Source organism: Mauremys reevesii, linkage group 20, assembly GCF_016161935.1.
Source record: "Mauremys reevesii isolate NIE-2019 linkage group 20, ASM1616193v1, whole genome shotgun sequence".
Classification (NCBI taxonomy): domain Eukaryota; kingdom Metazoa; phylum Chordata; order Testudines; family Geoemydidae; genus Mauremys; species Mauremys reevesii.
This window is the reverse complement of record NC_052642.1, coordinates 1,368,499-1,385,278: the sequence shown is the minus strand read 5'-3', so window position 1 is coordinate 1,385,278 and position 16,780 is coordinate 1,368,499. Positions and strand designations below refer to the sequence as shown.

General features: G+C 53.5%; 1 long non-coding RNA gene across 1 annotated transcript; it reads right to left on the bottom strand.

The window, feature by feature from the left end:
• Window positions 1-6,846: 6,846 nt before the first annotated feature.
• On the bottom strand, window positions 6,847-16,060 carry LOC120387479. The gene is made up of 3 exons (XR_005590184.1): window positions 15,771-16,060; window positions 9,463-9,530; window positions 6,847-7,052 (listed from the first exon to the last, which is right to left on the bottom strand). It is a non-coding gene; the product is annotated as an uncharacterized LOC120387479 (long non-coding RNA).
• Between the last annotated feature and the right edge of the window lie 720 nt (window positions 16,061-16,780).

The following is a 16,780-nucleotide window of genomic DNA, read 5'->3' as shown; positions in this document are numbered from 1 at the left end:
CGGGACAGCTTTCTTACCCCATGGCCTGATCTCTGTGGCTCTGGCTTTTTTAAAAAAAGTTTGTCCTTGGTTTAGATTTTTAAAAACATTTTAAAAAAAGAAGAAAAAAAAGAGGGAAGGAGGGGGAGAAAAGTGTGTGTGTGTGTGTAGGTAGTGCAGGGGTGAGGAAGGTTCCATATTTCTGGTAAAAACCAGGGGTAGCTCTAGGCACCAGCAAAGCAAGCACCTGCTTGGGGCAGCCCATTTGCAGGGGCGGCATGGGAGCTGAGAACCAACAGGGGGCCCTGGGTGCTGTAGTTCTTTGGTTAGTTCCCTGCCTATAGAGCCAGCCCTGGAGCAGGGAAAGAACTACAATTCCCAGCATTCCCTTGGCCACTACCAACTGGAAAGGAAGGAGGGGGACCTCATGCGGCAGCGTGCTGCGAGTGCTGTGGATGGCAGGGAGACCAGATTTGAACATTCACAGAACAGGACACTCCAGGGGGAGGGACGCCCCACCCTGCACCATCCACTCCCTCGGACTGCCCCCCACAGAAACCCCAACCCATCCAACTCCCCCCCCCGCTCCCTGATCGCCCCCTCCCAGGACCTCTGCCCCTAACTGCCCCCCAGTACCCCACCCCCTACCTGTCCCCTGACACACCCCTGGGACTCCCATGCCTGTCCAACTGCTGCCTGTCCCCTGACTGCTCCCCCGCACCTCTTACCCATCTAACTCCCCCTCCCTGCCGCTGACTGCGCCCCCGAACCTCTGCCCCATCCAACCCCCCCCTGCTCCCTGTCCCTTGACTGCCCCCCCAGAACCTCTTACCCCCTCTCCAAGCCCCCAGTCCCCTTACCGTGCCACTCAGACCAGCGTGTCTGGCTCCATGCAGCTCCAGACACGCTGCTGCATACATCCTGCCATGCTCCCCCACGGCGCCCACAGCCCCGCCCCCACCCCAGCACCTGCCCTCCAGATTTGAACACCTCAAAATTCAGGAGTGCTCCCGCTCAGTTTGGGCAGCTCTTACTTCATTTCTCCCAAATCAAATATACTGATCCACTGTAACTTGCTGTAGAAAAAGTAGGATAAAATTGAGCAAGAAATGCTTCCCAGTGGTTATCAGGACTGGAATTGCTATTTTCAACAGCCATTGACTTTTGTTTGTTTGTTTGTTTGTTTAAAAGGAAGACAGTGATATTGCATTGGCAAATTCCCCATAGAAAGAAAGAGTGGAACAAAAGAATAATAAAGGCAGCTCAACTTTTCCTCTTTTATGGAGGAGAGTCTTATAATATGCATCCAGATATCCTCCAATCACACCAGCTGAAAATTGTTCCCCTTTACTGCAGCTCTGTAACCATCTGGGAACCAATCCTGTCAGTGTTTTGTGCAGATCCAAAATTCCTGCTGAATGACCCGCCCTGGGAGCGAGTTACCAGTGACCCAGGGCTGCAGCGGAAGGAGGGTGCGGGGGGGGAGGGAAGAGCCCAGGGCTGGGGTGGCAGGAGGTGTGTGTGTGGGGCACTGGTGGGGGGGAAACGGGGAGCCCAGGGCTGGTGTGGCAGCGGGGTGGGGGGAGGACACAGGTAGGGGGGAAAGGGGGAAGACCAGCGCTGCGGCGGCAGGGGGTGTGGGTGGGAGAGCCCAGGGCTGTGGCAGCACGGGGATGCGTGGGGGAGCCCAGGGCTGGGACGGGGGGCAGCCAAAAATTTTTTTGCTTGGGGCGGCAAAAAACCGAGAGCCGGTCCTGATATGTTCTTTTGATATGTTCAGTTCCATGCAGCTATCCATTGTTATCGAGGGCACTATGCCCTGTTGGAGGCAGTGTGACCTAGTGGATACAGCCCTGGGCTAAGCTGCAGGAGACCTGGGTTCTAGTCCTGGCACTAGCCAGCTGTGTGACTTTGGGCAAGTCACTTCACTGCTGTGTGCCTTAGTTTCCCTGTTTGTACAAAGGGGATTCTGATCTCCACGATAAAGCGCTTAGCGATCTGGGGCTGAAACGTGCCATATCACAGCGAGGTGTTAGTATTCATTCCCTTTCTCTTCCTCCCAGCCGGGAGCCACTACTACTGCCATAAAGACCACTGTGTTCCAGAAACAACGTCAACCCAATGCTTCCGAAGTGACCTACTCAGGGTGCCGCTTGCCCCCATCCGGCCAGGAGGTAAATATCCATGTGACCGATGTAGCAGGTGACCAAAACCATCGCTTGCCCTTATTCCACAAGCCTGATGATTCTCAGACCCAGTTTTTCATCTCCACCAACCCTCCCGCTTGGGAACAGAGTTTTAGTAGCAGAGGCTGTAGTGAGGACTCGCAGGGCTAAGATCATACTAAAAATGCTGTGGAGCATTCCTATATCAAGCTAAAGGAGCAGCGTGCATTGCGGGATATGGTGTTCTCACCAGGGCCGGCTACAGGCACCAGCTTAGCAAGCAGGTGCTTGGGGCAGCCACTCTGGAGCGGGGCGGCAGGTCCAGCTATTCGGTGGTAATTCAGCGGAGGGTCCCTCACTCCTGATCGGAGCGAAGGACCTCCCGCTGAAATGCCGCAGATCGCAATTGTGGCTTTTGGTGTGTGTGGGGGGGGCTGCTTGGGGCGGCAAAATCCCTGGAGCCGGCCCTGGTTCTCACCTATCTTTATCATGTGTGCAACTTGCTGGGGGATAGGGTGACCAGACAGCAAATGTGAAAAACCAGGATGGGGGTGGGGGGTAATAGGAGCCTACATAAGAAAAAGACCCCACAATCAGGACTGTCCCTATAAAATCGGGACATCTGGTCACCCCACTGGGGGAGGGAGCAGGGGTTGTTTCAGGGCTGCCGTGGTGGGGGGGGCGGGCAAGTGGGGCAATTTGCCCGGACCACAGGGGCCCCCATGGAATACAGTATTCTATAGTATTGCAACTTTTTTTATGGAAGGGGCCCCTGAAATTGCTTTGCCGCAGGCCCCCTGAGTCCTCTGGGCAGCCCTGGGTTGTTTGCAAATGAGCAAATAACCAAACAATCGTCGCTTCCCGAATGAAGGAGGTTTGGCCGGACAGTTACTAAGGGGCAGCTGGCGCTAGGTGGCGCTGTTGGCTAATGGCAATATCTGTTTCTGCCCATCCACAGCGCTGGGCGAGCAGGGACTGGGCCCTGCAGGCAGGTGCTTTGGCAGAGCTGGGGCAGGGAGCAGAACAGGACTGGCAGGGGATACTCCAGCCTAGGGCAGCAGTGCATTGGCAGAGCGGCTGGGAGCTGTGCTGGGGTAGCTGGGAGCACGGCAGGCCAAGATCCTGGTGTATTGACTGGGCTGCATGGGGAGGCCACAGATTGCACTAGCGCAGGATGTTGCAGGTCCGGATCGAGGTGTGTGTCAAAGCTGGGGGAGGCAAGTGCCCATAGCAGCAGCCCCACAGCACCGTGCCTGGGCCCGGGCAGCTCTGTCAGCCTCCTGCGTTGAAGAGAACCGGTTCCACTCCAAAGAGGAGGCATTTTCGGGACAAGCGCCTTCGCTCACAGTAACTGCCCTGGCCGCATGGCTGCCGGCCGCCATCAGCGGCTGTGTGTGACGTTGCATTTCTCAAGGGAACCTGGCTCACAGCTCTCTCTGTTCACAGGGGAGGTCGTTGGTACGGTTTGCATCCAGACTGCGGGGCAGACCCAGCAGTAGCTGACCACATCCCCGTTCCTACAGCATCGCTGGGTCCTTTGTTAAGGGCAGACGGCAGCAGCGGAAAAGGAGCTTTACATCTTGTGCCACAAGAATCTCATTCAAGCAGGAGGACCATGGAAGGCAGAAGGCAAACGCTGAGCCCCCTCTGAACTCTCCCTGGCGCTCTGAAGCAAAGCAGTCACGCTGAAGGCAACTATTCTCCAGTCTTCACTAGGGGCCCGATCCTGGGACGTGCTGAGGTCACTTAACGGCACTCGGGACCCTTCCAGGATCAGGCCCCATAATTCCATATGCCAGGCTGTTATTATCACGTCGCATTTATACTGCACTGGTGCCTAGACGCCAGCCAGGCCTGGGGCCAGCTGTGCTGGGGACTCCAGCAGACAGAGCTCGTGTCTTCCTGTATGCAAACCACACATGCCATGTGCTGAAATCAGAGCACGGGGAAAAGCTAACCTTAGCGTGGTATCAACGCACCATGCCAGCTGTCAGAGACACGGTGTCTGGTGCCCCTTTGTGACACGCTGCAGGCACAGAAGGGTCTGTGGGACTGTGAAGAACAGAGGAGACATGGGGATTTTTTTCAGGAATTGTCTCTCTGATTGCAATCGTGCCGCCTGCCCCAGGCTGCAAAGGGTTAACTCAGTCCTCGGTGGCTTTGTTCTGCAGGAACTGGCGTCAGGGCTCTAGACAGCCCCAGCCCCAGTGCGTAACACACAGGACAGGGGCCAAGGCCTGGGACGTGTGGGCTCCATCCAAACTGGACACCACGTGCTGGTGGCTTGTGGCAAGAACTGGGGCAGTGGGTGGATGCAGCCCAAAGGGCCTGGCTGGTTTCAGAGACGCTCCCTGCAGCTCCCAGAGAAGCAGGGTCTGCAGAGAAAGAGCCTGTCAGCTGCCCCAGAAGAGCAGGGGGACCAGGGCGCAGTCGGGCCTAGCTAATTCTGGAGAGAAATTCTAAACGTAGATCAGACAGTGTGTGTGCTGGGAATGGGGGAGGGGAGGGGGAGACCTTTTCTACTTGAACCCCTTTGCCATGGGTGGCAAGTTCATAGAAATTTTGGTGGTGCCCAGAACCCGCCCCCCAACTCTGACCCCCCCCAAACCCCACCCCCACCTGCCTAAGGCTGTGGGAGGGAGTTTGCGGGGAAGGTCTGGGGTGCAGGAGGGGGTGAGGCGTGCAGGCTTTGGGATGGAGTTTGGCTCCAGGCTGGGGCAGGGGGTGGGTGTGCAGGAGGGGGTGAGGCGTGCAGGCTTTGGGACGGAGTTTGGGTGCAGGCTCTTGGCTGGGGGTGGGGGTGTAGGAGTGGGTGAGGGGTGCAGACTCTGGAAGGGAGTTTGGGGTGGGAAGGTGTGTTGGAAGGAGGGGTGCATGCTCTGGGCGGGGGCAGGATAGGAGGGAGTGCAGGGGTGAGGGCTGTGGGGCTGAGGATGACGGATTCATGATGCAGGAGGTGGCTCAGGGGCAGAGGATTAGGTGCGGGGTTGTGGGTTGGGGCTGAGGATGAGGGGTTCATGATGCAGGGGGGGCTCAGGGCTGGAGCAGAGGATTAGGGTGCAGGGGGATGAGGGTTGGGGCTGAGGATGAGGGGTTCATGATGCAGGAGGGGCTGAGGGCTGGAGCAGAGGATTGGAGTGCAGGGGGATGATGGGTTCATGATGCGGGGGGGGGGCTCAGGGCTGGAGCAGAGGATTAGCGTGCAGGGGGATGAGGGTTGGGGCTGAGGATGAGGGGTTCATGATGCAGGAGGGGGCTCCCGGCTGGAGCAGAGGATTAGGGTGCGGGGGGATGAGGGCTCTGGCTGGGACTGAGGGGTTTGGGGCGTTGGAGAGGCTCAGGGCTAGGGCAGAAGGGCAGGGTAAGGGCAGCCTGCCTCGCCATTAGGGGATGGGAGGGGCTAGGACCCTGGGGCAGCAGACAGCAGACAGTTCTGCCGGGAGCCGCTCGGCATAGGAATGTGCTACACCGGCAGCACAAGCAGGCCCGGGAGAGGCACGTGCTGCTTTCTTTCAGGCAAGGAATTGGCGGGGCGGGGGGAGACCCGCGGGGGCCGGGGCCCGATCCAGGCAGGGCCGGGGGAGAGACCCAGCTCCAAATATTGCTGGAGCAGGGCCCCCAGCCCTGAATATTCCTGGTGCTCGGGCACCTCGAGCCCATATGACCTGCCGCCTGTGCCCTTCGCTTCCCGTTTGCCATGTTCCTGTGCAGAACTAATCCTTGGCTGTGACGCAGCTGTTGGGTGTCGCTGTGTTTATCAGCTGCTGGCAGCTTCCCGGGGGAGTCTATAGACGGGGCCAAACCTGCTGGAGCTGCTGAGGGGAACAATGGTGCTGTGGGCTGGGGAGCCAGGGTCACAGTGGGGTGGAAGGCGAGATTCCCTCGCACAGAAGTGCCGGCGCCGGCTCATCGCTGGGAAGGGAGCCCCGGAGAGACGGACGTTTTGTCTCCCTGGTACGTTCGTGCGCAGCAAGTTCGCATGCGACAGCTTCACCCCCTGGCTTGCTGTGCACTAACTCGCCCTGTGGACAAGCCCTGAGAGAGGTGCAGCTCAGCCCTGACCTGCGACAGGAACAGAGTTTGGTTACAGAAACTATCAACTTCCTCCCTTTCAGTTTACCAACGCTGCTCCAACATTTTCCAGTGCAAGATTTTTTTTGGGGTGGGGGGGGGGTTTGCCAAAAAACAAAATTTTGGGTTTCCAGCAACTGAGAGCTCAACATTTTGGGGGTTTGGGAGTTCCTGTTTTTCAACAAAAGCCCCTGAAAACATCAAAGAAAGCAAAAAAAAAAAAGTTTGTCTACGTTGTTGCCATTTCCTGAGCAGCTCTACAGATTAATCTTTGCTCTGAATGTCCTGGGTTTCTTAATGGGAGGTTTCCTCTTTACCGTTCCTGGAGGTAACATACCCATTGCTGCAGGCCTGCAATCTAACATCACCTGTAGGTACCCCACTGTCATCAGGTGATGGCCTAGTAACCCCCCTTGGACACCCCACTGTCATCACTCAAGTGCGAATTTGGTGAAGGATACACAAGACCCCAGCTCCCCTCCTATGGGCACCTTGGCTCTGTAACAGGCAGTACAACAGGGTTTTAGACGCCTCGCAGCCGTGCCGCGGATCCACGCAGGACACTGAGCTGTGCAGCATTGACAGACACGTCTCAGAACAAAACTGTACTCGGATCTAATTTTCCGTGGGGGTTTCTCTGCTGCTATGGTCTGCACAGACCTACAATGCCCAACAGCCATGAAATCCCTGGGGAGCTGGTCTTCCGGCAAAATAGCAATTTGTATCCATTCTGTGTGTTCTGGGGGGCAGCCCCTTGCTCCGGCAGGGCTGGGATGTTACGGAGAGGAGCAGCGGCAGGGAAACCCCGGGGGTCCACAGCTCTTCCCAGCACTGGTGCTGTGAAAGAAAAGAGAGAGAGATTGCAGCGAACCCCCCAGGGAGCGTTCTCACCCAGCGTTATCTGCTTCCCCAGGGGATTCCATTTGCAGACAAGGCTGAGGGGGGCAGGCCATGTCTGCTACGGCCCTGCACACTTTTTCTCATCCCACCTCTGGCTTCTCTGGAGAGCCTGCTGCTCTCGGCAGGTGCCGCGTGAGACTGTGACGCTGGCAGAGCAGGTGCCCGCTCATGCCAAGGTCCCTGTCTCCGCTGAACACTGCCAAATACAGAGCTGGAAACAGTCTTACTCCCTTGTGTATTAGTGTTGTTAAAATAGGTATTCGAATTATAAGAATGTGTTTAGCGTTTAGACTGCATTAAATGCATGTGAGTTGCTGCAGCTTTAATCTAATGTAAATCTCTGTATCCTATCTGGCAAAGTAGTATTTGGGCAGTTATATTGTAAGCCTCTGTAATTGTATAAATCACCCGACTGGAGAGAGAGATTAACTAGTGTGACGTACGGATCTGCAACGTCCTGCTTAGCAGGACAGGCCCATCGACACCAGATGGACGATTGTGGAACGTTAAAAAGGACAAAAGACTTTGTTGCTCTGCTCCCCCCCCAATGAAGATGCGTCATGCAATTGGATTCCTCACATCCCTTGAGTTTGCAGCTCAGCGCACGTGAGAGGAGGGGGATAAAACCCCTAACAAGGAGGCACTGATTATCTTTGTGCTGCTTGGAGTCTGGGAGGGGGAGGGGCCAAGGTTTGTTAGGCATAAGCAAGAGATCCCCAGTTGTTTAGTCTTAAAAGACACATAGAGCTTGTTTATTATAGACTTCTGTTACCTTCTGAAACTTAAGATCGTAACTCATTTGTGTGTGTATGTTTACCTGCTTTAACCGTGTCAATACCGCTCTAGTTTCTTTTTCCTGTTAATAAATCCCTATCGAGTTTATTGTAGGATTGTCTACAAACATTGTCTTTGGTGTGAGATTTAAGGTGCCATTGACCTGGGGTAAGTGACTGGTCCTTTGGGAGTGGGAATAATCTGAATCTTGCCATGACCCTTGGTGTAAGGGACCATCCACCAGAGTTGTAGCTCCCCTGGGTGGCGAGACAGATCGGAGTACCCACGGGGACTGGCTGTGCCTCCGTGGTTAGGCTCTTTTAGTACCTGAGGAGTTTGCACTGGATGATTGGTTGGTGAAATCTAAGTGTAGAACTCACAGCCAGTGTGGTGTTTGTGCCCTGGGGTTGGTACGCACGCTCCTGGGTCCCGGCAGGCAGCGGGACAGAGATTAGCTGTAGGGGTAACAGTTTGCAGAGGTGCCCAGAAAGGGTTTTTTTAACCTTAGCAGTAGAAGGGGCTGTGACCACAGCATTGCTCAGCCCAGGCATTCCAGGAGCACTAGTCAGCCTGACTTCACAACCCTGAGCTTTTTTCCTTAAAGTTACCCCAGTCTCCCATCCCCGTAGTGTTTGGGCATCCCCCAGTCAGCACCTCGTGAGGCAGGGCTCTTATCCCCACCGGACAGCTGGGGAGATGAGGCTGAGAGAGACTAAGGCCCAGAAGCTCAAAGGTGTCAGACTCAGTGGAAGTTAGGTCACACAGGGAGCCTCCGGCAATGCGGGGCCTGAAGCCAGACTCCTGTGTCCCAGGCTAGAGAGCCGACCTTCTGGTGTTTGAACCTCGAGGGGTCACGCTTCAAAGAAAAACGAAAGCCGGGAGTCCCCTGGGAGCACAGGAGTCTGGGAGCTGGGGCTTTAAGCAAAAACACCAAAATCATGAGCTGCCCGTGCTCTGACACTGGGTTTGTAACGAATAGATCCTCTGGTGACGTCTGCATAAGGACCACAAAGGCAGCAGGCCCGGAAAGAATTTGTACCATTGGTGTCAGAGGTCATTGCACCTGGGAGGCAGCAGTGCCCGCAGACGTGCTGTATTTACACGTGCAGTCACTAGAGGGCGCTGGCGCCACTGTATTGGTGCCTTGCACCTGTTGCCCAAGCACCTTAGGCTTAGGCTGAGATTCATTTCTCCATTGCCACAGGCTGGGTCCTGCCATCTGGGCCCTGCGCTGCGTCGGGGCTGTGATGATTGTGACGCTGGAAGCAAACCCCTCCCAAGCAGCCTGGCACGCAGCACGCTCCCTGCACCACCCAGCTGCCCACCCTGCCCCTCTGCAGACCAGCGGGTACAGCCAGGACCCGGTCCCTTCCCCACGCTGGCTGGGGGCTGTCTACTTGGTCCATGTGCCTCTAGCCGAACAATCTGCTGCCCTAAGCCATCGTTCCTGGCAGCCTCCTCCTCTCCCTCCCCTCCGGGGGCGGACCCCGATCCAGCCCCTAATTAGCAGCCATAAATCAGACAGCTCCACTGGTGCTCCCCGGGGGGGTCTGCGGCACACCGAGGGGATCACCTGAGCGGGCGACGCCGTTCTCACTCCTGCTGGCGTCGCTCACGCTGTGAGAGCTCGTGGGGACATTTCTGTAACACACAACAGCCCATCCGTTAGTCCAGTAGCAACCCACGGGAAGCTAACGCCGCCGGGCCGCTCTTCAGCCCCAAAGATTTGAAAGGGACGTCCCGAACCCTTGAAAACCGCCACTGGGACTGGGTTGCGTTAACCAACCGCTGGCAAAAGGCCAGTGAGAGGAACCGCGGGGAAGCTGGATTACATACGAATCAGCATGTCTGGCCGGGGCATCCCGGCATGTTTAGAGATAAGCTACTGACTTTATCAACCCAATGGCACGTGGCTTTGAAAAGCCAGAGGGGAAGTGAAGTCCTAGAGCTTGTCTGCAGGGGGAGATTTACTGGATCAGGATGTGAATTGAACTAAACTTCAATTAAGGCCAATTTTATTCCAAATGACAGTGTGAACATAGGGGATTAATCCAGTTTAACTAATCAAGTTTTAATTCACACCTTTACTGGATCCAGATTAATTTTCCTGTGTAGACGAGGCCCAAGATAGAAGCAAATGAGCTGCCACTCTTCAAATACAGTAATGAGAGATCCTTAAAGTCCCTCCTGGAAAATCTAGCTTTGATTTCGAGTAAGGTAATGGCAGAAATAATGCGTGGAGGCATCAGCGATGATGGGACCGTGAGCAAAGAACAGTGCTGGGGGTTAGGTGAGGCAGGCTGTGCCCGCAGCTGAGGAGATGGTCAAGATTTCCTACAGTGACGAGCTATTTTGAGGGCCCATCTTCAGACACATGCAAGAGGCCTTATTTTCAGTGCTTATTCTCACCCTCTGAAAATCGGGCCTCTTTAAACTGTGTCGAGTTGGGGCCCAAAAATCGAGGGACCCAAAATCGCTGGGCACTTTGGAAAGTCTTGGCTGGGTGCCTGAGCCAGTCGTGCCCAGGGCTCTCGTCCCTGCACTAAGGGGTGCCACAGCAGGGCGTGGCATCGAGGGAACCTCTGAACCGCGGGGAAGTGCCACATTGTGACTTGCTCTTCCTCTCAGACACCAGTGGCAACATTAACCATCCGGAGCGAGTTCACAGTGTTCCATAGGGATGTGTATTGTCCAGCGTCGGGGCCCATCTCTTTCACCTCCCCCAGGGACACAGCGCAGGGGATAAACGGCAGGACGCCACAGCAGCAGCGGGGGCCAAGCTGGGAGTGCTGGGGAGCCCCAGGGAGGAGAGAGAGCGGAAGGAGAGCTGGAGCCATGGGCAGAGAACTGAGATCCCGCCTGAGACAGTGAGCTCCAGCCAGCAGGGAATGCAGGGCGCGCTCTCAGGAGCTGCCCTGTCTCTCGAGGGACATCCACACCTTGGCAGCTGTACAGCCACCTTCTGCCAAAGCAGGTGAGCCGGTGGGTGCCAGGGAGAGCCCGGACGGCAGAGGTGGGAGAGGTGAGCGCTGGTGGGGGGGGAGGTTGCATTGTGTCGGGGACTCGAACCCCAACAGCGAAGTTCGTTGTCTGACCGCAGAGTTACAGACAACACCAGCAAGGTCCAAAACAAAAGCTCTTTATTGACAAGTGCACGTGTCAGTAAAGAACTGCTCGTATCCGAAGAGAACCAGCCCCCTCTTTACAGCTAGTATTAACTTATATAGACAGTTTTATTACGTCATAAATTATTCACTTCACACAACCCATATCCCACCCCCCTTTGGTTAGTAACAAACCCTAATAACAAAGCACATCTGTCTTTCTTTATAATGTAAGCAAGTTGTGATGCCCCAGCAACTTTCTTATCAGCATAGTTGCCAAGCACCAGACACTGGAAGACAGGAGTTAACGCAGCTGGTAACTTGAGGAATGCACCTCCCTTTCGTATCTCACTTTTTCCCAGGGCTTTATGAAACATGCTGACTTCAGTCAGATTGACATAACTGGTTTTTGTGCTACATCTTTATTCAGGCCTAACAATCCCCCCTTTGTCCCTAGAGGACCAACGGGACTCTTGGGACAACAAATGATCGCTTGGCAGGGCACAACCGGGTTACGGTTTCTTCAGTTGCAGACGAAGCTTCAAATCGCCTTCAGGGGTAACAGTTCATTGGTCTGGGGCACTGACTATAAATCAGGTAGGTATACCAAGGGGTCTAATGTCCCAGATGTCTCGGTAAATAATTCAGTCCCACACGCCTCCTCCCCATGGACCCGGCAGGATCTGGTATGTGGGAGCCCACACCCACCCTAACCGGTCCAAATGCTTGGAAGGAGCACTGTGAATGTCCACACTTCCATCCAGAAAGTGTCCAAGTATGTCTTCATGACCACAGATCAGATGGTACTCCTGTGTGTCTGTAAGGGCAGTGGGCCAAGTCCATTGCTCAGGATCAATTTAAACATACTAGATCCCACTGCAATGCCTTTCCAGCCTCAGTGATATTTAGTACCATCTCTGTCAGTAACTTCTGGGTCACAGAACTAAGGGTGGAAATGACATGTAACTCACCAACTCCAGCCTGTACTTAAGATAGCTGAGCATCAAAAATAAGTCTAGTGGCCTTTTCTAGTTGGCCCAATTTCTCATCATTTTCTTGGCCTTTAAGAATATTCCAAATGGCAGTGTACCATTGGCCCCTAGACCACAGGGATTTGGTCAATTCTCTTTCTTTCCAGAGGAAATAACCCAGGCCCTCTGTTGTGCTAATCTAATGGCAGCCCCTTGTGAGCAATCTGGGTATGTAAAAGCGATCTGAAAACTGGATAAGGACAATGCTATTCAAAATGCAATGAGGGAGGGCAATACATGCTGAAGGATTTATCCAAAACACAGGGCGCAGCCTGTAGAATAAACCCCAAAATCCAATTAATACCACAGTTCCAAACATAAGTCCCACAAATTTCTTCCTGCCAGTGTGTAATTGTTTGTTTCTTCACCAGGGTCAGTTCTTAATGTTCTTTTTGGTCAGGAATTCCTGGACTTTGGCAATGTCAGTGGAGTGAGTGTTTTTTTCTTCTTTCCCAAAACAGATGTAGTTTAGCATTCTACAGAGAAGAGATGATGAGTACATCACCCTGTAATGGTTTTGCTTCCTTTAGAAAAATTCAAAGGCACAATAGATTTGTCCGTGGACAAGGGAGAGGTTCAACCAGCACGTTACCTTGTCCTTTTGCCATGCTGTTCAGAAGCACAATAGAACTAGAAAAAAAGAATAGGCTTATCATCAGTAGGAGAATTCTTCTGAGGTGGAGGGGTCTTTTTGCAGAGAGAATCCTGGGTCCAAACAGTCAGTCTTTGGCACTTCACAGCGGTGTTGGTAGTCAGCAGGACTCAATACAGGCCTTTCCAGCATGGAGCCAAGGCAGTCTTTCGTTGATGGATCTTTATGTAGACCCAGTCTCCTGGTTCCAAGGGGTGGGAGGGCTGCTAGGATCTTTGGGTTGTTTCTTCTTTACCTGTGAGAAAAGAAACCTAACACATTGCATTAGTGTCTTTGCAGAGTTTACAAATTGTATAGCTGCATGGGCAAATTTAAGTCCCCCCCTTGTTCCTTTTGAGGGTTAGCCAAGTCTTAGCTGTGAGGAGTGTCCTTGAACAAAGTCAGTGTCTCAGCTTTAAACTGAGCATGTTATCTATTTTTTTTTCAGTCAACTTGTTTTTTTTTTTTTTCGCTTCACTTCTCAGCTTTTTTTTTTTTTTTTTTCTGAACCGTTTCTTTCCATGGGTACCAACGTATTGCACTACCAGTTAGCTAGGAGGATGGGCTTTTTAAGTAGCCCCCACCCTTCTGGTCCTTTCCCTAAAACATTTCTACTCACAAAACTACTCGAGTCCTCCCCTGTGAGACTTGCCACCTGGGCAAAACACATGGCCCACTGGCGTTGAACTATTCAATTTCCTCTTGTAGCAAACACACTGCTGTTACGACATATGCTGAGCACAAATGGTTAAATTTTAACAAGTCCCTGAAGGACTGGTACTTGCTTAGCCAGGGCTTCCTTTTCTAACTGGAAATCCTGTCTCAAGGCCTGCAACTTGCCCTGGCGCAGGTTTGAGTTGCCGCCTGGTTCATGATCCATGCTCTTAATTGCTCAATTCTAGTTATCAAGTACACATCTCGGCCCTTTTCTCCAACTACTCTATTGCCCAGTCCTGCTACGACTGGGGGCAGATCCACCTGCCACCCTTCCGGTCAACCAGGGTGGAGAGAAAATGCTAAACCCTCTCCAGTTCTCAGACTTACTGCAGCTGAGAGTAGGCTCACCTTTAATCATGCAATCCTCAACATATAACACCAAAAGTACCAAACAAAAGAAACACAAAACAAAGGTAAAACAGATAGATGGTGTAAATTCTATAGGGCTCCCCTATTCTCAATTGCTCACCAAACTGTGACAAATTTGTTACCAATTTATCTACTGCAGGACGTTGGGGGAACACACCATATAATCAAATTTTAAAGCTTAATTAAAAATAATAAAACAACAATGAAGAGTGTTGGGAACGCTCCCACATTACTCAGGAAGAACATGAATACTTTAACCCTTAAGCCACTTTAATACTCACACATGTCCAAACTGGCCACGTCTGTATAACGTTCAGAGAAGGGAATAGGCAGACGGGAGATTATCCTGTATACAGCTTGTCCAGAATTTCCAGCATGCTTCTGCTCTTGGGAAAGCTGTTTTACACCCTGGAATCTCCTGCAGTGTCTCTTTTAGAGAGTCCAGTTCAGATTCCAGCCCGTGGCTTCTCCAGTTTCACCAAGGCAAGCTGAATTTCAAATTAACCCGTTCCTAGACAAATTGCTCACACTGTGTCAGAGGCTTTACTTTGGTGATTAAAAGCTCCTTTGAGATATATGATCTTATCTAGATTGAAGGTACCTTCTAATGGGCATTGTTTAGATAGATTTTCACGCGTGTAAAGATTCCAATTCTTTAAATACCTGCAGGTTTTAAGACCATAATGTACGTACATGTAACATGCTGGGGTACCCTTAGGGGGTGAGGTGGAATATTTAGACTGTCCCTCCCCCATTTTCCACACACACACACACACACCAAGGCCATTATTTCCTATTACCACAATGCATCATATCTTGCTGCACAGTCAATAAATTCAGATAGCGTGAGCCCAAGAGAGACAGATGTCCCCACGGACAGTCTTCCTCCCAGTGTGGCTCTGGGGCATATGCTGGGGGATTTTTACAAGAGCTCTCCATACAGCTTTAAACATACAGCTCCAAAAGCTACCTGGTTCCAGAAATCTTCTTTCAATCTTTAAGTATTAGAGACAATGGGGCGTCCCCCAGACACTTACTGCCAACTTGTTCCATTTTGTAAGGGGACTCTAACCCCTCTTTCCCACGTCAAGGTAAAGGGACTCTAACCCCACCTCCCGTCGAGCGCTCACTTACTTACCTCTCCAGGGGACTCGAACACCTGGACTGGGACTCAAACCCAGGCTGGGACTCTAACCCAGACTACTTGGATCCTGTGCAAACCTGGACTGGGACTCTAACCCAGACCTAAGTTGTCAGGACTCTAACCCCGACAATCTGCACTGGGACTCTAACCCAGGCAACCTTAACCCTACTCAACGGGTAGGTGGATGTTGCTGGATTTCTACGAGCTTCAGCTGGTTCACAGAACTCGCCTTATCGCCGACGCAGAGATCAGATTACCAGGCAAGGCTCCTCTAAATCAGAGGATGCGCGCTGCGTTGCCTCAGAGTCTGATCCCCCGCCGGAGAGTCAGACAAAGTCCCGACCGGAGTCGCCAAAGATGTCGGGGACTCGAACCCCAACAGCGAAGTTCGTTGTCTGACCGCAGAGTTACAGACAACACCAGCAAGGTCCAAAACAAAAGCTCTTTATTGACAAGTGCACGTGTCAGTAAAGAACTGCTCGTATCCGAAGAGAACCAGCCCCCTCTTTACAGCTAGTATTAACTTATATAGACAGTTTTATTACGTCATAAATTATTCACTTCACACAACCCATATCCCACCCCCCTTTGGTTAGTAACAAACCCTAATAACAAAGCACATCTGTCTTTCTTTATAATGTAAGCAAGTTGTGATGCCCCAGCAACTTTCTTATCAGCATAGTTGCCAAGCACCAGACACTGGAAGACAGGAGTTAACGCAGCTGGTAACTTGAGGAATGCACCTCCCTTTCGTATCTCACTTTTTCCCAGGGCTTTATGAAACATGCTGACTTCAGTCAGATTGACATAACTGGTTTTTGTGCTACATCTTTATTCAGGCCTAACAATTGCAATAAACCACCAGAGAATGACGGGCTCACAGACCTGTAGGTAGCAGAGCCAGGGACCGGGGCAGCGAAGGGTCTTCACTTCCGGGGACGGGAAAGTCTGGCTCTCGGGGTGAGTGTGGTGGGTCCTGGCCTCCTGCCTCTGGCAGACGCACCGGAGCTGCCCCTGGTTCCACACGCAGCCTGGCTGGTTGCTGGTCTCCCCGGGGCGGAGAGCTGGTGGGATGCTGGAATCAGAGGCAGATGGGTGACCGTCACCGCCGTGCAGCCCCCTGCAGAGCCCAGGAAAGCCAGCAGTGCCCAGCACTAGGCCAGGAGAGGCCAGTGGGCAGCTAGTGGCCCTGTGCTGGAGGAGCTGAGCTGAGCCGCAGCGTGGCAAACGCCCGATGGCTGGCCAGTGGCTGCAATGCTGCGGAGAGGCAGCGATGGGGCTCTCAGAGTCTGCTGCTCTGCCAGTCAGTCTCTCCAGGGGAGCAGAGCCGTGGATTGGGGACCTGGGTGGCACTTTCTGCCCAACATGGGGTCACTCATACCCCCCACTTCTCCACAGGGGCAGACACCTCTGTGCATGGGGTTTGCCCCTCCCCCGTGCAGCGCTATCTTCCCACAAACCCCTGTAAAGGGGCGCTGAAGACAGGCTTCTGTGGCAGTGGGGGCGCAGAGCCCAAGGCAGGTGCCCCCCGTGTCCCACAGGCGCCCATGACCTGCGGGGACTGTCCCATGGAGGTGCTAACCCCACCCCAACAGAGCAGGGCAGGAGTTGTTCCTCATGGGTGTGGTGCTGGGCTGTCTCCCCTCGGGGAGCGGGGTGATCCGGCCCAGTGCTGCCCACTCCCCATGGCCACATTTCTAATGGGACCCCTCAGGCGGGCGGCCGGGCACGTGTGTGCCCAGGTCTGTGCACACGCCACCTCCAGGCTGGCCGACAGCAATCGACAGAACAGCCAATGGGCCCCTAGAAAGGGACGGCTGAGGTTTTGGGCGGTGCTGCCGGCTGCACTGCTGGGCGTGTTCTTCCGGCTCGGCCAGGGCGTCCCCGTGCCGCCC